The sequence below is a fragment of the Crocuta crocuta genome, unplaced genomic scaffold (genome assembly GCF_008692635.1).
Source record: "Crocuta crocuta isolate KB4526 unplaced genomic scaffold, BGI_CrCroc_1.0 scaffold31, whole genome shotgun sequence".
Taxonomy (NCBI): Eukaryota; Metazoa; Chordata; class Mammalia; order Carnivora; family Hyaenidae; genus Crocuta; species Crocuta crocuta.
Window position 1 is genome coordinate 10,211,338 of NW_027528362.1, and position 21,963 is coordinate 10,233,300.

Consider the following 21,963-nt stretch of genomic DNA (forward strand, 5'->3'; position numbering starts at 1 on the left):
GGGGTGGAGGGTGTCATTATTCAGTCTACCACTCTGCCCTCTGGCTTCCAAAGATTCACACCCATGCCACATGCAAGCCACACCCACATCCCAAGGTTCCGAATGTCTCCCTCCACTACATCAACTCAAAGTGCCGAAATCTCTAAATCTTAGTTCAAAATCCCCGAATCTCATGGTCCAATCACCTAAATTAGGTATTGACATGACTCTGCGTGTAATCCATCCTGGGGCAAAATACCTCTCCATCTGTGAAACTAGAAAGCAAGTTATCTGCTCCCAACATACAGTGGTGAGATAGGCAGAGGCCAGGAGTTACAGACACTCTGCCTCAGAGAGAAAGAAAACGGAAGGTCATCAGTCCCAATCAGTTTTGAAGTCCAGCTGCACAAACTCCATTTGATTTCCAGACCCGGGAATAATCATGTGTGGTTCTCAGCAACCCCTCTGGGCTCTGGGCTCTGCCCTCTGACCCATCCTTCCTCTTTTATGATGAAAATCACGTGTTTGCTGCTGGGAAGTGTCATTAGCATGTTTGGGGGGCGGGGGTGGTATCTGACATCCTTTCTTCCTTCCATCCTGTCTCTGTCTCTTCTAGTCCAAGCTGGGGGTGTTCTTGTTGATATAAATTCTCAACAACGTGTGAGATTCTGGTCTGGGTCACAAGGATCCGCTCCATCACATGAGAAGCTCTTCCACAGATCTTTCCCAGGTAATCCCTTCTCTGTTTCTGGCTACTGCTCAGGCGGCTGAGGGGACCCGTGAGTCACACCTTCCACCTCTTCGAAGAGCCCTTGTGTAACTTCCTACTCTGGCCATTCAAGCTTTCTGAGGAATTAGCACAGAGCCCTCTGTTCTGTTCTGTTTTCTCTAGCGCGTGCTTTCCTGACAGGAAAGTTTTTTAGTTTTTTGCCCTCTTGGAAGACTGAGAGTCCCCAAATCACCAAATCCCAGATTTGTATTATTTAACAGTTCCCTCAGTTTATTGCTCCCCTTTCGAATTTTATTGCAAGCAGCAAACAAATGCCAGGCTACATCTTAAACACTTTGCTGGGGAATCTTTTCGGCTGTAGAGACATCTTCCTTGCTTACAATCTCCGCCTTCCATGCTCTTGCAGGAGACGACTCTGCTAAGCTTCCAATACCACATAACTTGTTTGCCCTCTCCATTAACACCCTCCTTATTTCTCTATGAGCCCTGGCCGGTGGTCTTTAATGCCCTACTTCTAACATCCTGTTCAAGGCCATCTGGGAAACTCATTATCCTGTTCCTCCATCTTCTCCCAACTACCCCCCTGTCTTGTTCCCAAACCGCTCCCATATCTCCTGGTATTTGTTACACGGCCCCACACTTCCAGTACCAAAATATACATTTGCTTTTGAGTGCTGCTCTAAAAACTGTCACCGGCACAGTGGCTTAAATGCCATTCATTTAATACTTCCCAATTCTGTAGGTCAGATGCCTCGGCTAGATTGACCGGCTTCCCCACTCGGGGTTTCCTGAGGCTGAAACCAAGGTGTTGGCCTTGACTATCCAGGCTGATGCAGGAGGTTAGCAGAATTCACTCTCACGTGGCTGGAGTACTGATATCCTTGTTTTCTTGCTGGCTGTTGGCTGGAGACTCTATTTCTAGAGGCCACCTGGATCCCTGGCTGGTGGCCCTTTCCCCGTGGTAAAATCTAACAACAGTGGGCTTGAGTCCTTCATGTCTTCCATTTCTCTGATCTTCCTGACACATCTTTCTGGCTCATGCTTCTCTGTTCTGTGATGACGTTGGCCTACCTGGTTAATCCAAGATAGCTTTTCTATTTTAAAGGTGAACTGATCTGCAAGCTTAATTTCACATGCAAAGTGCTTTCTACCAAAGAGGCCAATATCCACCCTGATGCCGGCATCCCTCTCCTTTCACGGAGGGATGCTATCCTCTAGGAAACCTCTCTGCATATTCCATGTGTCTATTATACTCTAAAATCTCAAGAAGATACGTTTGCATGTGGTTTCTTTAAAGCTTCTTCTTGCTGAGCATTTTCCATCTGAAACTACATTTCCCCCCCCCCCCACCCTANGTCTATCATGTGTTGCTTTGATAACCAAGCCCTCTCCCACTTCCACATTTGTTTCCTTGTTTTGTTTTGTTCTGTTTTCTCCAAAAATCTTATATTGGGTGGATCCTGGCTCTTCTATCTAAAATTTTTCTCTCCTTGCCTTTGGCTCGCCGGTCTCTCTCATTCAAAGATTCTCCTTGGGTGAGTGAATGGGGGTGAAAAGGACAAACTGAGGCTCCCTTCCCACCACTCCTGAAGGGACTTCTACTAAGAAGGCTTCCTCACATCCTTCTCAGTAGCTCATTCAATATCATTAGCCGGTGGATCCCTGGGTTTTGTGGGCAAACACTGCCACTGCGAGTGGAGGAACGGGTCAAGCCATTGGCTCTGGCGCTGCCGAGAGCATTCCTTCCACCAGAGTGCCTTTGGTCTCTGTGCTTTCTTGCTCCCCATACATCCTCAGAATGAGCCGTGATCCGCAGATGGTCCTGTTGGAAGAATGGTCCTCTCCCCTGCTGTGGGCTCTTTGACCGCCTGCTCTCAGTGCTCTCCCAGTGCTGGCTGTGTTCTAAAGTCTTACAACTGTCTTTTCTCTTCTCCAGAAAAATGTTTTAAGTCTCTATTTTAACAGCGTCCCACTTTCTCAAACAAAAACAAAAACAGAATCACCCAAGGTGGTTTTATTGTTTCTACGAATATATTTCATTTTGTAGTTTTTATTTCAATTTTTGATAAGATTCAGAGACAGATGGGAAGTAAGACTTTGCCTTCAGTCTGCCAGGTTGAACCAGAAATCACATCCATTACCAAGACAATCTTTCACCATCATGCAAATCCTTAGTGTTGCAGAACATGGTGTTTTAGTTTTAATATCTTTTCATTTTACGTTGGCTAGAGCAGTGATTTCACATGAACACAATGTAGGATTTATTTAGAAACTACCCACAAAAAATACCTAACAGCACTGGTATTCAAACTGTGTCCACTTTTTTTTAGAGGTAAAAATAATAAAGTAAGTCATCTCTTGAAATTTTGATAGTTTCCTAGGATTATTTAATTTTATTTTTAATGTTTTAAGTTTATTTATTTGGAGAGACAGAGAGAGAGAGTGAGGGGGAAGGGGTAAAGAGAGAGAGAGAGAGAGAGAGAGAATCCTAAGCAAGCTCCACACTGTCAGCACAGAGCCCTACATGGGGCTCGAACTCACGAACGGTGAGATCATGACCTGAGCTGAAACCAATAGTCAGATGCTCACCTGGCTGAGTCACCCAGGTGCCCCCAGAGTTATTTTATAATTGCGGGCTGGTAAAACAGTATAAAATGAGAGGTCAACCAAAACGACCATCTACAGAAACAATTAGAATCAGACTTTTGAGTATCTGTGTATTTATAAATTTTATAGTTATCTTGTCCAAGCAAGGGCAAAGTTTTCCATTTGAATAATTTTTCGAGGCGAGTAGTGGCAGGTGTATCAGACTAGTATGATGAACAAATGTTAGCATCGGGCTTGAATTTACCCAATATTATAGCATTATATTCCCTTTTTTTTTAGCGGACATTGTTGAGAATAAGGATCACTCCTTCACTACACCCTGGTACTGTAAACACCTGGCAGGCTGTTTATTCCCAAAAGAACAATAAGTATTTATCTGATGAGGGGAAGGAACAAAGAATCATGCCCCTTGAGTTGTAAGAGAATGTTTCAGTGAGCTGAATCCATTAGATGACAAAGCAAAATACCTGGGTATATAAAAGTCATCCAACAGAAATGCTGATGCATAGGGGCACGTGTACCCCAATGTTCATAGCAGCACTCTCCACAATAGCTAAAACATGGAAAGAGCCTAAGTGTCCATCAACAGATGAATGGATCAAGAAGGTGTGGTTTATCTATACCATGGAATACTACATGGCAATGAGAAACAATGAAATCTGGCCATGTGTAGCAACATGGATGGACCTTGAGGGTGTTATGCTGAGCGAAATAAGTCAGGCAGAGAAGGACAAATATCATATGTTTGCACGTATAGGAGGATTAGGAGGAACTTAACGGTGAACCATGGGGGAGAAGAAGGGGGGAAATGGTGGGGGAGAGGGAGGGAGGCAAACCATGAGAGACTCTTGAATGCTGAGAAACAAACTGAGGACTGATGGATGTTGGGGGGAGGGGGGAGATGGGCATGGAGGAGGGCACTTGTGGGGATGAGCACTGGGTGTTATACGGAAACCAATCTGACAATAAACTATTTGTAAAAAAAAAAAAAATAGAAGTCATCCAGAGCTGAAAGCTAACTGTGCATTAACTTGAAAGTACTTTGCTCTAAAAACTGAAAATGATGCTAAATGAAATGAAAATCAAAAGCCCCCATTAAAATGGCAGAGACGTTCTGCAGAAAATTCACTCATTCATTAAGGCCATAAGCTGAGTCGAGAAATAAATTGGGCATTTGAAAGGTCTAGAAGCCGAGCAGAGAATCTCCTCAAGAACGGGTCCTAAAGTTTTCTACGATTGTACTAGAAAAACAGACCATCTGAGGCTGAGAGAGTATAGTCTAAACAGAAATCTAGCACATGCTGTTAAATATCACATTTCACATTGTTATGTTCCTGAAAATGGTTATAACAATTGTCAAAAAAATTTTTTTTAATGTATTCTAAGAAAATAGAAAAGGAAAATAAAAGGAATGGACAAAGGAGATACATTCTCACTACATAGATCATTTTCATAGTCTGCCCCTTCCCTCACGCATCCTTCGATGGCGGCCTTGATGAAGACTTTATCGGATGGTGTGAAGGAAAAAGCCAAATGGATTCCTGGAGAATTCCGCACGCCACAGTGAGGCCGTTTGGGTTTACACAGAGCATCAGAGCAGTGCATGGTCCCAGCCCAAGGGCGCTGTCGGCACAGAGAGGCTCGCGGCCCTCTTCCTTATTCCAATCGGTTACCCAGTACCAGCGACTCGAGTGCAGCTTCCAAGAGTCACGGGGGAAAGGAATACAAATCTCAACTCCTTCTTCTTCACCAGGAGCCCCTCATGGCTGTGAGATGCTCTCTCCTCTCTGATCAGACTGCTCTCTCTCCCGCAGATGGGAAGGGTGTCGAAGGAATTTCAGGAAGTGCATTTCAGAAACTGAGAGAGATTTGTGTAAGTGTGTCACATGAACCCACATCACAGGAGGAGGTGAAAACGCTGAAACTCTCTCCGAGATATTTCCGTGACTTCGTGCTTAGCACTAGCTCGTTAGTTCGGCAGCACTGCCAGGAAGCCATAGGAGGAAAATCGCATGGTCCTTGTTAAGAACATTCCCTGTTCTGTTGTTTCTGTTCCCTTTTGTTACTCTTCTCTGTGAAACTGCATGGTGGGTTCGCTGATTATAAATCAGTGCCGTTGTTTAGTATATATGCCGCAGTCTTTTTTTTTTTTCTTTTTAATTTGGAAATCCTTGGTAACCATGAGTCTGCAAAGGAAATCTCCTTGAAAACAGGAAACTATATAAATAATTCTGTGGCTGCGGAATCTCAAACCGTGAGTAGTAATTGGAGGGACAGAATTGCTAATGCTTTGATCCTTCGGTGTTTTTAGAGTACGAACGACATTTCCTGCTTTTCTTTCTAAAAAGAAAACCAGACTTTCTGTGTAATCCCAGGGCACATATACAACTATCTCGACGTCTACGTACACTCAGCAGATGCAGACACACGTTAATGGCTTCAAGGCATAGGAACACCTCATCAGGAGAGCCTGGCTTCAAAAATAGGTGTTCTTTTCAGTGAGTTAGGGGAGCATTGTTTTCCTAATTCGATGTACCAGTGTTCGAAACATTACACGTGAACAAGACTGGTTGTCATTTCAGTCAAAATGGTTTTTCCTCAAAATAAACGCCTAAACTTAACTTGGTAACACTCTGACTCTAAAGGAAAGCAAATGCACGTGAGCAGTTTGCAGACCAGAGAAGAAAATCGGTGTCAGTATTTTAGAGTCCATGTNATACAACATTTGAAAAAATTAAAAAAAAAAGAAAGTAGGGCATTCAAATGAAAAGAAAACCAAACAAGATGATGATTTTCAGCAAGGAATTACAGAAGCACTAGAAGCTGAGACTGAGGGCAGGCAGGTGGGGTTTGGTGGACGGAGTAGCTACCTTGAGAGTTTATGACTCATCGTTAGAACGCACGCTTCCATTAAGAATAAAATTATGGCTTATATTCACACACGTTTTCCAATGGGTGAGATTCTTGGATGTCACTTGCCAAAGGGAATGTCTCAAACAGCAGCATTTTAATTGCTTATCTCCTTAGTTACGATGCCGCGTACAGCATTGATTCGTTTCATCCAGTGACATCGTGAATTATTTCTGTTTTGCTCTCTGACTGTGGCCCTTGGGGGTCATTGGTTCATACCTGCCATCGAAGAAACAAGACTCAAGCTTTAACAAAATACAAAGGGGCCTGACAACGGCTGCTAATCAACCAAAGAATGAGCTTACAGTGATCAAGATAAAACACCAGGAAAGATTCTCTCTCTCTCTCTCTCTCTTTCTTATTTTTGGGGGGAGGGATGGGGAAATAACAGGATTGAACACTCAGTTAAACTCTTACTTGAGAGACCGAGAGTATCTGCTTGGTGGAAGATCTGTTAAACTGAGAAGATACGAAGAATAGTAAGAACGAGGTTTGAAGTGTGTCTCAGAGGTAATACAATATAAAGTAGCATGTCGAGAAGTTTCGCTCAGTGGGTCCCCTCCACCTGCCCCCTGCAGTGTTTGATTCGTCAGCCATTCTGTTCCATGTGAAGGAAGAAGCATTCTTAAAAATTCTGTCTTTCCCACAAGAAACAGGTGCAGGAGGAGGAGAAAGTGCATGGTCATGACAGAAAGAAAGGAAGGGAAAAAAAAAGATTACGTATGAAATTTAAATGAGATGTTATGAGGCAATATAAAAGAGAGAAACAGTGTTAAAAAATGGCCAAATACTAGTATTTAAAGAACTGAAAAGTAGTGATGCACCATGCATCACTTAAAACATAGAGAAATATTCATGATAATATCTTATGTCTGCAAAGAAGCGAGAAGCCAGAAGTATAACACCTGCTTGGGAGAATCTATGTGTGGTCATAAACTGTCTGAGTTTTGGCAATAGGTTTCAAAAGCTAAACTTTGGCGTGCCCTTTTACCTACCAAGTCCACTTCAATGAGTTTAAGGAAAGAAATCCTAAGTGCATGGAGATAAGTGTGCATATATGTTCACAGAAGTGTTTTTTACATAGTCCTGTAACTAGTAAAACACTTAAGCACTTTACATTATACTCATATCCTGTATTATTATTCAAATGATAAATTATGCCATAGAAGCATGTTTAAGGATTCAAAGCCCAATTCATTGTATAGAATATTATTTTCCCCTTGGTGGCAGGTGATGGTTTTTCTTACCTTCTTTTTGCTTATGCGCAGTCACTAAATGTTTTAAAATGATTAAGCATACATTTTCTAGTATAAATATAGCGATAAGTATTACTTTACAGAAAAGAGGCTGTGAGGTTTTAAAGCTCTTTGACCAAAAAGGTTAGATCTTTTTTCAAAGAGATGCATCTTTTCTTCAGTGCAGTGAGGATTGTGCAGACGATGAGACTGTTTTGGGCCTTGACTCGATGCTCCCCTCCCAGAAGATCCCTCCCAGGAAAGCCACCCTCACTTCCTTGATCTCCTTGATGGCGGGGGCGTGGCGGGTGGCGAGCAGCCAAGGTTTCCTGTAAGGGACGTTACCCTAAATGATGGCTGGCACGGAGAAAGATGGAGCGTTGGGGAACAGCCAATCCCCGCTGGATGGATGCGGTGCAGGTAAGGTTGATTGGGACCCTTCCCCATGCAGGACGGCCTGTGAGTTCCCCGCCTGGCCCGTGTCACAGTGATTGCTCAGGTGTGGACACGGGACGGAGGGTGGGACTGCCCGGCTCCAACCCGGGGCCTCTGCAAATGCACCAGGAATGGGCTGATCTCTTCCTGCTGCAGTTTCTAAACTGAGAGGTTACAGATCTGCAGCTATTGGTCAAATCAATTAACGGAGAGAAAAGCAGAGCCCAGAGCTGGGGAGAAAGAGTAGATTGGGCGTTGGAGACAGAAGTAGCAATCGATCCACTTCTGTATCTCATCTCTCGTATCTATAGATCAGTACACTTGCATTCTCGTCATATCTATGTTCCTTCATCTATCGTCTTTCTACCTATGTATCTATCCACCTATCATCTATCTATGTATGTATCTATGTGTCTATCTATTTTTCTGTCTGTCTAATGAATAATATATAAGACTCTGATGTTTATCTCTGGACTTTGAGATTGTATCAACCAATGAATCCTCATTTTGCTTACATCAGTTTTAGTTTGATTTCTGCCATTTACAAGAGTCACCAATATGCCCTTTCTCCTCTCAGAGACATCGTGGGGGTTTGACGAGACGGGGAACCTTAAGTGCTTGGCTGAATGTCTTATGCATACTCTGTACTCACAATCAGTGGCCAGTAACAATCCTAGCAGTAGTCGTAATGGTAGTGGTAGTGACACAGGAAGGTAGCCCGGAAACAATGAATTAAATATCTTCGTGAATTTTATCTTTGCTTGGGAAAGAGCCTGTTTAAACCTGAGGAAAACTGTGGGGCGCCTGGGTGGCTCTGCCGGTCAAGTATCTGACTCTTGATCTTGGCTCAGGTCATGATCCTATGGTTTGTGGGTTCGAATGCCGCATTGGGCTCTGGCCCGGCAGTGTGGAGCCTGTTTGGGATTCTCTGTCTCTCTCTCTCTCTCTCTCTCACTCTCTGCCCCTCCTCTTCTCTCTCTCCCTCTCTCTCTCAAAATATATAAATAAATAAACTTAAAAAAAAAAACCCTGAGGAAAACCAGTTTCTCTGTATCCCCTTTTCTTTTCATGTCTGTGCATTTGTGATAATAACTCTCCATACTTACTTCCAAGAAAAGTAATGGAGATATAGTGAATTGTTCCCTTCCAGCTCTGTACTCGGTTAATACTTGACATGTAATAACACGAGTCTAGTTTTTATTTAATTTGTTAATTTTACAAATGAACATGAGTTTCGTAGATTATGAACCACATCTATTAATCTATTATCTGTTACCTATCATCTGTTATCACCAGCATCCGGCACAATGCCTGATAATAGATGTATGCAAAATGATGGCCTCCCCCAGAGATGTCTAAATCTGAATTCCCAGTATCTGTGAATATCTGGTTACGTGGCAAAAAGGAATTAAGGATGCAGATGGAATTACGGTTGCTCATTAGCTGACCTCAAAATAGGGAAATTGATCCAAGGGAGACTAATCTAATAACATGAGCTCTTAAAATGGAAAGAAGGAGGCCAAGTCATGGGTAAGAGAGATCTGATGGGTGAAGAATCTTCTCCACCATTGTTGACTTTGAACATGGAGATGGGGAAGAGCAAACCAAGGAATGTGGGTGGCTTCTAGAAGCTGGGAGCAATCTTATCTTAGCAGACAGGCAGTAAGAAAAGAGGGACTGTGGTTCAACAATGGGAAGGAAATGAATTCTGCCAACAATCAGAATGATCATGAACGAGTTCTTCCCTTTGAGCCGTTAGAAGGAACACAGCCTTCTGACATCTGATGTTGCCTTGGGGAGATGTGTGTCCACGCTGAGATCTATAAAACTGTGAGGTAATACGTTATATTGGTTTAAGCCACTAACCACTGCACTCATGACAATTTGTTACAGCAGCACTAGAAAATTAATGCAGTGGGTCCTTAAGAAATTTAAAAAAAATTTAATTCTTTATTTTTGAGAAAGAAATACAGAGTGCAAATGGGGGAGGGGCAGAGAGAGAGGGAGACACAGAATCTGAAGCTATCAGCTCAGAGCCTGATGCAGAGCTTGAACCCATGAACCATGAGTTCACGACCTGAGCTAAAGTCTGACACTTAACCAACTGAGACCCCCAGGCGCCCCTAGGAAATTTTTATCGAATGTGTGACAATGCAAAAGAAAATGCTTAGGAGGAAAGGACACAGAGCACACTTTTCAGGAGGTAAAATACTGAAGGGAAAGAGTATAATTTTACATACTTCCATCACACTTATCCTTGGACATTTTTCTCTAGCATAGCAGGTGTTTTATAACAGAGGCCAGAAGAGCTCATGACCCTCTGGAGTCACAATGGAGAGGAAGTCAGCTACTGAAGATGCAGAGTAAAGTTCTGGTGAAAACGACCAGGGAATGAGAGGAGGCGCTGTGCTAGGCAGGAAGTCAGACGTGCAGGCTACTTCCATCAGCCTCCCTGAGAACTTGGGAAGGCTCCCTAATTTCTCTACTCTTCAACGTTCTTATCTTCTAGGTTTAATTGTTGAGCTATCGTGTTGGGCAGATACAAGTCAAAGAAGGCCTTGCCTGCTTCTCTATCCTGTAGATGTTTCTAAGTGGTCACCTCACCTGTTCCTTGTGACACCCCAACTCTCCTTCAGTCCAGGCAACAGTCCTCGGGGCCAGCGTCAGTCCCACGAGGGCACGGAATGACAGCCAAGTTCCTTTCAGCCCTGAGACTCCACAATTTCACACAAGGAGTCCTCTGGTTATCTGCTCGCATTTGCTTCTGCTTGTGCTAATTGACGGAGCATATGATTTTCAGTAAATTTGATGCTTTTCCCTGAGGGAGTTTCTCCATGTTTTCAAAAGTTATCACTTTGTGGAGGGGCACGTGGGTGGCTCAGTCAGTTAAGCGTCTGACCTCGGTTCAGGTCATGATCTTGCAGTCTGTGAGTTTGAGCCCCACATTGGGCTCTGTGCTGACAGCTCAGAGCCTGGAGCCTGCTTCGGATTCTGTGTCTCCCTCTCTCTCTGCCCTTCACCCGCTCATGCTCTGTCTCTCTCTGTCTCTCAAAAATGAATAAATGTTAAAAAATTTTTTTAAAAAGTTCTATCTTTGTGGAAAGAACAAAAGCAGTGAACATACATATAAGCCCTTCTTTTTGTAAGGATTAAGATTTGGAATTCAAAAGCTGTCCACAAATTTCATGAAACTGTTATATGTTATATTTCCTTATAACACAGAGTAGGTTAGAAGTGATTAGAACACATTTCCAAAGGGAAGACAATGTATCCAGAGATGGAAAGTTTATTTGGCTGAAGTTTTTCTCTCTCCCACCCCTCACCCCACACTTACAACAGAATTTATTTTTTGGAATGGTTTTAGTTTCACAGCAATACTGAACAGAGAACACAGAGGGTGGCTAGATTTTTCAAGATAAAAATTCCCTAACCACTGTTTCCTGAGATGAGAGGTTTTCAGATTCAGGCTTAAACATCTCCTAATTGTTGGACCACAAAAACCTGGACACAGCACATGCCACAGCGCTGCAAATTGACTGTGGTTTCGAACTCCTTCAAAAGGAGGTTCGTGAGATTTACGAACATGATTTTATTTTACAATTAAAAATGATCTGTGATGGTGAATACTCTCTCTTCATTATGACTCTCTCGACATAACTATTATCTTCTAAATCCTCTTGGCTGAGCTAACTCATTGCCTTTATAATTCCTTTTTATTGCTTCCTCCCTTCTAATCCTCTAGAACTTTTGAAGTCTGCAAAATCTGTCTTCATAGAAGACTTCGACGTTATTCTATTCTTGAACAAACAATATTGAATGTATCTGTTTTATTCCAAAATTGTGAGGCATTGCTCAGAGCTTCCATAACACAGCACTGCAAATGGGGGCTTGAACGTGGGAATGTCTGGTCTCACGTTTCTGGTGGCTGGAAATTCGATGTCATGGCGTTGGCCAGTTGTTTTGCAGATGAACATCTTCTCCTTGTACCTCTTCACAGCATCTACTCTCTGTGTGTTCAACTTTCCCTATTTTATGAGCCCACTCTTATGGGACCAACCGAGTCCCCTAAAATTGATGTTGAAACCCTAATTTCCAGTACCTCAAAATGCAGCCATATTTGGAGATAGGCCCTTTAAAGAGATGATTAATTTAAAATGAGGTCTTTAGGGAGGGTCTTACTCTGATCTGACTTATGTCCTTATGCAAAGAGGAAAGTTGGATGCACAGGGAGGCACCAAGGGCCACACATACAGGGAAGACAATATGCAGGCAAAGCAAGAAGGCCTTTGGAGAAGCCAAACCTGGCAGCATGTTGGTGTAAGACTTCTGGCCTTTAGAACCACGAGAAAATTAATTTCTGCTGTTTAAGCCACCCAGTCAGTGGCATCTTGTCATGGTGACCCTGGCAAATTCGTACATACAGGAATGACTGGATGAAGGCCCACCCTGATGACCTTACTTTAATGCGATTACCTCTATGAAGACCCTACTTTCAAATAAGGTCACATTCTGGGGCACCGGGGGTTAAGAGCTCAGCCTGCGGATCTGGGGTGGGGGGAGCTGGGGGCAGAATTGTTACACTCAGTTTGGGGTGGGGGCATTTAAAATGTAAACCCCCTCAGGTGAGATGTCACATCATTGGTTGGGCTTTTGTTAAAAGTCCCAGTATCCAGTCGGTGCTGAGTAAGCGTGGTGCAGGAGGAGTATGGAACGCCCTTCCACTCGCGTCTTCATAATGCACATGGCGGGGGATGGAATGTGAGGGAACAAAGGGCTTTAGAGTAAACTGCTGACTCTTTTGTCTCCAAAGGAGGAGCATTTCGTTCAAGGGCATCTAAGGGTCAGCCTGCTTTTGTGCGGGTCCTCCAGAGGTCCCCAGCAGGGGGAGACAGGCAGAAGGCCCCTGACCTCTCCCAAGCCTCTACCACTATGGCTTCCGCCACCTCAGCTACAAGGGCTCCCCCCCACACCCCTGGAGGCTGTTATGCATTAATTCATCCACTAGGCAACTGCTTACTGAGGGCTTCTGTGGGCCCTGGGGACACCGTCAGAAGCAGCGTAAATTCTGGCCCCCGTCGAGTTCAGCAGGAGGCGGGGAGGCCGGGCCAGTCCCACACGATGTCTTGCCCTGCAACACAGCAGGGTGACAAGATGCAAAACATAGCCCCCCACACCTGGGCTGTCAGGGCCTCCTGAGGGGATGACAGGTGCCAAAGCATTAGTCAGCTGAGGGCACGGAGAAGGCTGAGCTGGGCAGGGGGACGCTCTCGCTGGGCGGCATCCAGAGACCTGGGCTCCAAAGACGAGACGGCAAGTGAAGCCGGTGAGGACGATGGGTCACAGGGGTCGGGTCCAGCCCCGTGCGGGGGCCCAAGGACCACCTCAGGGCGGGCGTGCTCTGACAGAGGGGTGGTCCTTGCCCTGCATGGGGACACGGCAAGTGTCTTCCAAACGCTCACCACACAGGCCCTCTGGCCCAGCAAAGCCACCTCCACCTCCCGGTACGGCATGGACCCCACAGGAGCCATCGCAAGTGGAGGGAAGGACTTAATAACAGATTAGAGACCACCTCGATGCCATTACTTCAGAACTGATTGGGTAACGATACTTCGCTAGCCGATGGCTGTGTTGCCGGCTGGAGGAGGGTAAGATATTGGCTTAATTTTCACTCCTTAGTATCTTTCAAATATTGGGCCCTATGCATGTATCACCGATTCACACACAAGTAACTACAATTTATTTATTTCAAACGTATAATAGAGGCTTTAGTCTCAGTGACCTCAGTGTGGCCGTAGGGACTTTGCTCCTATCCATGGAGGCAGTCGGTGGAAACTCCACATTCACTAAGAGACGGAAGAGTACGGAGGGGATGCGGACGTGGGACGTGGTGAAAATGTCACCAGACCATCTCAGCAGGTAGAGACTGGAAGAGAAAAGGTGGCTAGGGAGAACTTTGTATCCAGCTCCTGAAAACTGGCCTTTAAAACACGCTGTGTGTGGCCAAGATGTTGCTTTTATCTACATACGTGCACCTAATAATTGCCCTTGGACGAGATCAGTCTTTGGTTCTGCATGGTTCAAAATGGGACTCCACATTCTTAAGCAATCTCTGTAAGAATTCGTAATGCAATAAGAAATAGATCCTATCTCCAGACAATTATTTCTCTTGTGGTTGGAATTATTTTAATTTCTCTTGCAATGTTTGCTCCTGAAGGTAGGGGAGGAAGCTGGACTTTCTGGGGCTTTCCGAACCCCACGTACACAGAGAAAGGCTGAATCATGGCAAATGTCCCAAGTTAACTCAGCTAAGCATTTTGTTCTCCCCTTTCATAATGAAATGTTCAGTCAGGAGAGAATTCCAGTGAGGGTTACTGTGAACCCTACACGTACTGGAAGGAATGAGTGTTGTGGTGAAGCCAGTGCTTTGGGCCCCTCTCGCAAACTATAAGGTAATAAAGGCAATGAAACTACCGTCTTAAATAGCATCCTTGAAGATTTATTCTCAACTGGGCTTTGTATTTTCAACCCTTGCTTTGGGGAGGGTAAACATTAATTCCATCCATGCTGTCTTTCCTCAATTGGACTGACTTCTGTTTTTGGAACTGGCATTAAAGCTCATTTTCAAGCCATGCTTAAAAACCAAGCTTCGATCTTTAAATATATTTCCTCTTATTATCTGTGTTACTCATGAAATTTGGCTTTTTAAATTATATGTGTATTTAAATTATACATGTGACTTGTATATACAAATTAATGATATATGACATATTATAGATACAGTTATATGTGTGTGTGTGTGCATGTGTGCACACTTACACATTTGGATAAATCTCCTAAAGCATAAAGAGAATGAAAATTATTTTCAAAGAATATTTTAAAAACTATTTTCAACTATGACTGCATCATGGTTATAAAACTGAGTTTCTAAATTATACTAAGTTGAAGAAACTAAACTGCACATTGAAGATGTGTGGTGATGTTCTTCTTTTTAAAGAGTAGGTATTATGATAACCTGATAAATCAGAAATTATGATGAACAATACCCATCTCATTTGGTAATTTCAAGCCAAACATTAAAAAAACCCACAAGAGTTCAAAATTGAGAAAAATTGGTTCATTTTCCTTTCTAAAATGATGTAACACATTATTTCTTCATGGGGACACAAACAAGCACTTATGGCCAAATCCACAGCAGAAGAAGGTCGTTTAGGTTGGCAATGCTATTTATGCAAACATTTCAGACCCCGGGTCTTTGTCGTGACCCTTCGCTTTAATACGTGTGCATGTTTGTATGTAAACAATCTAAAAGTCTTATTTAACCTGAAAAAGCTAGCCATCGGTTAAGTGTCTGACTTCAGCTCAGGTCATGATCTCGAGGCTCTTGGTTCGAGTCCCGTGTCAGGCTCTGTGCTGACAGCTCAGAGCCTGAAGCCTGCTTCTAATACCGTGTCTCCCTGTGTCTCTGCTCCCTCTCTGTCAGCCCCTCCCCTGCTCGTCTTCTGTCTTTCCCTCTCCCAAAAATAAATAAACATTAAAAAAATTAAAAGGAAAAAAAAAAGCTAGGCATCTAAACATGCTTTCCAGAGAACAGAGCATGACAGTTCTCTTTTCTTTGATCAGAAAAAATTGGGTGGAGAATCCTTGTAATGCTCATTTTTAATGTGATATGTGATATTGCTGCTCATTTTTAATGTGATATGTGATCTTGCGAAGCCAGGACGCAAAGACCATGTGGCACAGACTGGGAGCTGCAATCCGTCTTCTCTTTCCCCTACGGGTTGGCTTTGTCCAGCTGTTTTGCGGTAAGGAAACAACAGCTTACCAGCAAATCTCAGGATACAGCCACTGGTCATTTCCTGTTGTACTAGTAACAGAAACACTGGACTAATAGCCAGGGAATGTGGATCTATCCTTGTTTCTGGAATAACAGTGTTTCTTTTGGGGGGGGGGATGTAGGGGGGAAGCCTCTGTATAATCCTCTGTACGAGCAACATGAGACTACGTGACCTCTCTAACTCAGGCTGGGTCCACAACTGACTGGCTCTATAATCCTGAGGTCATTGCAATTCCAAAAGCAGGTCAATATCCCCAACAGCTACAAGGCCGATATAAATAATTCACAGAGACGTTTCATTGAAAGCAAAGCTGGCACACACCTTCGCTAAGTAAGATTTCACCTGTTCTGGGAAACCCCTCTTTGCCCAACCCTTGTGAAACTCAAATTCCAGAATTAAGATTCTTCCCTTGCTCTCGTACCACTTAGACGCACGTCGCAGTCCTATCCGTCACGCAGAGTTCTGGGGAATCCGGAGAAGGCTGTATATTTCAACCCCCTTCTCAGTCTAGAGAAAACTCTCCGACATTCTGATTCAACTTCTGCCTCAGCCCAGACTAACCTACTCGCGTTCCGGGAGCCTGGCACTGCCCCTCTGCTAAGGCAGCGCTGAACGTTCTGGCTTGGGCAACGGGAGGCCATCCAGCCTAGGTGGTTCGGAGAGGACTAGACACAGCAGTCGGGTTCAGGAAGGCTCACTTGCGCTGCAGGGCTAACGTCACGAGCAGCTTCCCTGGCACCAAAGAGGCCAGCTTTCTGCTCAGTCCGTCTGCAAAGCTGGATTACCTGGTGACAGGCCAGGAAAGGGCCACGGGCTCGGCCCTCGGTGACTCTCTGAAGCAGTCAGCACACTTCGTAGGGCTGGTTCCTCAACTTTTCCCGATCAAATCCCTTTTAGTTCTTCTCTTCGATCAGGCGAGGCAACACCGATGGAGGCACAGGGAAGGGCACCTTGAGCTCCGTTAGAACCCCTCCAGTTTGTGTGGGCGAGCAGGCTGGCCCAGGGTTGTTCACCCCTATCAACAACGCTGGAGCTAGATGCGCTTACCCCCCAGTTCCCCAGGGACCGCTCAGGACCCAGGGGTCTTTCTGCCCCGACACGAGCGAGTGTGGACTCTTCATTCTGCTCCGGATTCTGATTCTGACTCTGCAGAGACGAGGAAATGGAAACCTTCCACAGGGCGTGACTTTCCAAAATTCCCAGTTATGGGCAGAATCCAGGCGCCTCTTCCCTGCATTATCCTTGCTCGAGGCAAACGTGAGCTACGGGGAATATGTCGGAGTGGAATCCGGAAAAACAGCTTTGAGGATGAAGGCCTGAACTCGGATCTGAATGCATGAAGTTGACTAAGCCTCAAAGACTACGATCTTTTAATGGAAGAAGATGTTCCAGACACACCAAGTCACTACATTCTACTTAGGTAATTTTTTTAATAACCCAGTTTCGTATTTCTTCATTTTGTTCTGGTCAGGCCATGTCCCTTCACATTCCTCTTTCGGCCTGATTCTTTATATATTGATTAGGAGCTGCCTGGGGACATTAAATGGCATTATAACCAAAGCATAGCCGTTCTTTTCGCAGAACTCGCCCTCCACCACGTTCTAGAAAATAGTGAAACACACTCACACGCTGAGGAAAATACAGAAATTTACAATAGCAGAGGTGTGCAAATGAAAACCTATGGGTAGCAGGTTTTTCTACTAAAATGCTCCTTTAATTAGGAGATCTTGCAAGTTGTTGGGGAAAAAAACTGTAACAGCCCCTAGTCATGTCAGGACTGAGGTTTGGAAATCATCTTTCCCAGTTATGAATGTTCTCATGTGGGTTATAAGACAGGCGACATGAAAAAGAATTCCTCTCTAATTTGAACGATATGCATATCAAAGTATTTCCTCCCTTCCTCCCCCCACCCCCGCCACCTCCTTCTGCAGTAGCGCATCCGCGCCACCAGGGGGAGCCCGTCCCCCATCACTTCTAATCATCCCTGTCACCCAGCACCAACAGCCCACCGCGTTCCCTCCAGAGACGGAAACATAACCGGATTCTTGTCACAGCCAAAAGAACGAAATGCAGAATTTACACAGATTTCTAAAAATATGTTTTATCTCCATTGTCAGTAACCCCCAGCAGACCAACTTTACTTTTTTTTTGCTTTCAACAGTTTATGAAAAATACAGCAGCAAAGCTTGTCGACTCTATTTTATCTGTCAATCAAGTGGTAATTCTCATGTTTGTTACCATAGCACCCACAGCCTCTGATCCTCCGCTACTTCTGTTTTCCTAATGTTGGCTCACTCTTACAGGTAAGCAATCAAGGATTTCTCTCGGGGATTCTAGAATAAGGCGAGGGAGGGTGCAGAGGGGAAACCCACATAATTACCGCAGTGATGGGTTGACATACAGAATCTACGAGCATCTCCACCCGTGCACTTGGAAGATGAAGAAGCCGGGTTTCTAAAATAGCAGTGCCTTACGTGCGCTGAGCTTGGGAGCGGAGCCCACCTCGAGAAGTTTTAGCTCAACAATGCCTCACAGTAAAAGACAGATTTCACCCTGGCAGCACCTCGGGATTTCTCCCTAATTAATTTTTCAAATCCCCCTTCAGTAATATGTCAGTTTTATTCTTTAACAGAAAAAAAAAAAGCCAAGAGCCATCTCAGGCAAAGCGTCTTGCCTTTATTTCCTAAAACAGAATCAGAATTAAACATAGGAGGAGGGAGTGTTCTTGTCATCTACTTTTGTGGTTAGAACATTTGGTCATGACCTTCTGCAGAATCCTCAGGCAAAGACAGTGCAAAGCAGTAGACAAGCATTATCGGATACTCCGCTTTCTTTCCTAAGTGATGGGCTTGCTAAGGATCACAGACACATGAAGAAGCAGGTGATCGAGCCCTAAACATTGAATACATTCGAGCGCAGGAGATGGGTAAGTCACGTAAACCACATAAAGCACGATGCGCTAAACACCGAACCTAATACCTGCTACCAAAACTGTTGCCAAAACTGAACCGAGGGGCTGAGATGCCCTTTTTGGGCAGATAACAGAATGCTGAGTGTCAGTAGATGGGTAATAACAGCACACAGGAGGGGAAGGACTGGGTGTCCTATAATCCCACATCCCTAAACAGCTGGGTGCAGAGGACTCTCCGGAAAAGCCATCACAACATCCCTGCTTTGTTACCATGGAGAAGAACCTTGAACAAAATTGATCTTCACTCAGACAGCATCTGGCAGCAAGCCGTGCAGAGGGACGCGCTTCCTGGGCCACTTGTTTTGAGGGTGATTCTAGAGGGGATCTCTATTCTTCTGGAATTGGTGAATTGGATGTATTTCCAATAGAAAGGAAACCTCTGTAATTAAATATGTTGAATTTGAAGGAAACTCCATCTACTTATTCAACTGTTGATGAGAAATGATTATATTTTTCACTCTAAAGGACGGAACGAAACCATTAAATTAAAACAACAATGAGGAATGACCGAAGGCAAGATTAAGATTCCTTCTAATAGAACGGTGTTCAGTGATTGTCATTCTACCTATTTCAGTAAGGGAGGGGCTCAGAAAGTCTAACGCTACTTGTGAGCATGTAAAGTTGCTGTGAGCTTACTGTTCCACTTGGCCTTAGGTTATCGGCAGCCAACTGGGAAACAAGAAAAAAATATTCTTGGGGCGCCTGGTGGCTCAGCCGGTTAAGCGTCCGACTTAAGCTCAGGTCATGATCTCACACTTTGTGGGTTCGTGCCCCGCATCGGGCTCTGTGCTGACAGCTAGCTCAGAGCCTAGAACCTGTTCCAGATTCTGTGTCTCCCTTTCTCTCTAACTCTCCCCTGCTCATGCTGTCTCTCTCTTTCTCAGAAATAAATAAAACATTAAAAAAATTTTTTTAAAGAAAAAATATTCTTATTTCTCTACCATAGTCTCTACTATATAGTCTAATTCTGCCTGAGTACAGAAGACACTTCATTCAAAATGCATAAAGGCACTTGAGATGACTCTCATTCATTCCATCTAAAACGTGTTATTTGGACCTTCATGTCCATCTGCAAGAGATGAGCCACCAAAAATTGTATGACAATGTTTGCAAATAAATGCTATACATATAAAGATCTTACTAGTTTCTCTAGAAGTGTGTCAAGCCACTTAGCTCCTTAGGTTTGACCGGTGGCCCCTGGGAACTGTTCTCTGAGTTAACTTCTTCCCAGAAAGGTGTTATTTTGAGGGTCATGTTTGGAAACATCTCTCTTGTTCAGGTCCAGCAGCAAATTCAACGGACATCTGAGGGGGTATGCTTACTGCGAGTTACCGAGAGAGAAGAATTCTCCAAGAAGGCCTGGGTCACATCTTAGAAAAGGAGCTCAATCTGAGGCTTAGCATCTGTTTTGTCAAAACATTTTGTAGAACTTCACGGTCAAATGCCTTCAGAATTTATTCTGCACATTTTTGAGAAGGTGAATAATGAAAGGAACAAAAAAGCCCAACTGAGTGGTGAATGAAGAGTTAGGTTCTGGGTATTCAGGGATGGCATTCTCCCAGAAATCTAGGGTCCATGGCATCTGCTTAGACCCCGTGACACGTCTCCCTTTTCCTGTCTCTTTCCTGTGGTGATATAGCTATGACTATAAAAAAGCTGAATTTACAAAACTCAAAAGCAATTAAGAATATAAGGTAGAAGACAAACACCATATGGTTTCACTTAGATGTGGAATCCAAAACCCAACCAACCAACCAACCAACCAAACAAACAAACAAACGAAAGCAGAAAGAGACTTTTAAATACAAAGAATAAACTGATGGTTGCCAGATGGCAGGGGTGTGTGTTGGGGAGGGGGGCGTGGACAAAATGGGGGAAGGAGAGTGGGAGGTGCAGACTTCCAGTTATGGAATGAATAAGTCACAGAAATAAAAGGCACAGCATAGGAATATGGTCAATGACACTGTAATAGTGTTGCATCCTGACTGACTACAGAGTTAAGAGCTGAAAATTGTATCTCGATGACCGTTTATGGAAAGTTTTATGTGAGTGTCAAGTAAATTAATAGCCTGTGTCTGGTGAATTTGGGCTCAATTAAAGAGAGATGATACTAATTTAATTCTTTCTTTCTTTCTTTCTCCCTTCCTTCCTTCCCTTCCCTTCCCTTCCCTCCTTCCTTCTCTCCATCCCCCATCTTCCTCCCCTTTCATTTTCTGTCTCTATTCCTCTCTCTCTCACTCTTGCTCTGTCTTCCCATCAGAGAACAGCTGGGAAAATGGTCTCAGCATTCAATCAGTGAATAACAAAAATGATTTGGAAATCCTCATTTACATTCTACAAATCATTTTCTTAAGTACAGTGGCTATTGGCTATTGAAGATGTATCTTGTGCTTCTCTCTTATCCATAACCCTCATAGCAAACACGCTTGGGAGCCACACAATGGCCCAGAGAGAATGCATAGAAATAGGACAAAAGGCTGTATCTCATAACCGTCACTCAGAGGTTCTTCCCACAAGACCGGACAGCACAGGAAATACTCATCCAGTTCTTAAGGCAGATTCTTAGGGGAGAAATTTGGTTGAGTGTCTCTCCTGATCGCTCCTCACTTTGACTTAGAACAGGATGGCCAGTGGATAGGAATATGGATATGCGGTCTGGAAATAATTTGATAAACTCTCATGCCAAGCATCTCAAGGGGTCACTCTTGGAAAAGGGTTCATAAGGTCTAATAGAAGAAGGAAGGAGCTTTTCACATTTTCGAATACGTCTGATAGAGTTTTCTCTTTAAAACTTGAAAACTAACCCTGCTTCAACTGAAGACCTCTAGTGACAAGGATGCACGTAGCACTTTTTGTGCCGAGGTAACTCTATCACATCACCATGGCTGTCTTGTCCTCACTTGTGGGCCTACTCGCCATTTATTTAAAGAAAAAAAACCAAAAGACAATTTACTCTTATCCTTTACATCTTACTGTGTCTACTTTATGTAATGCTAATAAATACCCAAAAGTTGAATGCTGATATTGTCGTTTGGCCCAGTCTGAGTGATGTGCTCAAAGAGGTAAACACTGTTAATGGGGAAGATAAGATAAAATTATATCTAGCCTCTATTGTGCGTCTCGAACACACACACACACACACACACACACACACACACGAATAACTTAGGTAGACAGTTCTTTATGCTGTTGACACTTATTTAAGATAAAGTAACATAAAACTCAGAAAACAAACGTGGAGACATGAGCACATTACCCATC

The 21,963-nt window shown here is 43.9% G+C and overlaps 1 protein-coding gene across 1 annotated transcript in view; it reads right to left on the bottom strand.

Moving 5' to 3' along the window:
- The window catches only part of NALF1 (NALCN channel auxiliary factor 1), a 638,784-nt gene that overhangs the window by 12,987 nt on the left and 603,834 nt on the right, over positions 1 to 21,963 (bottom strand).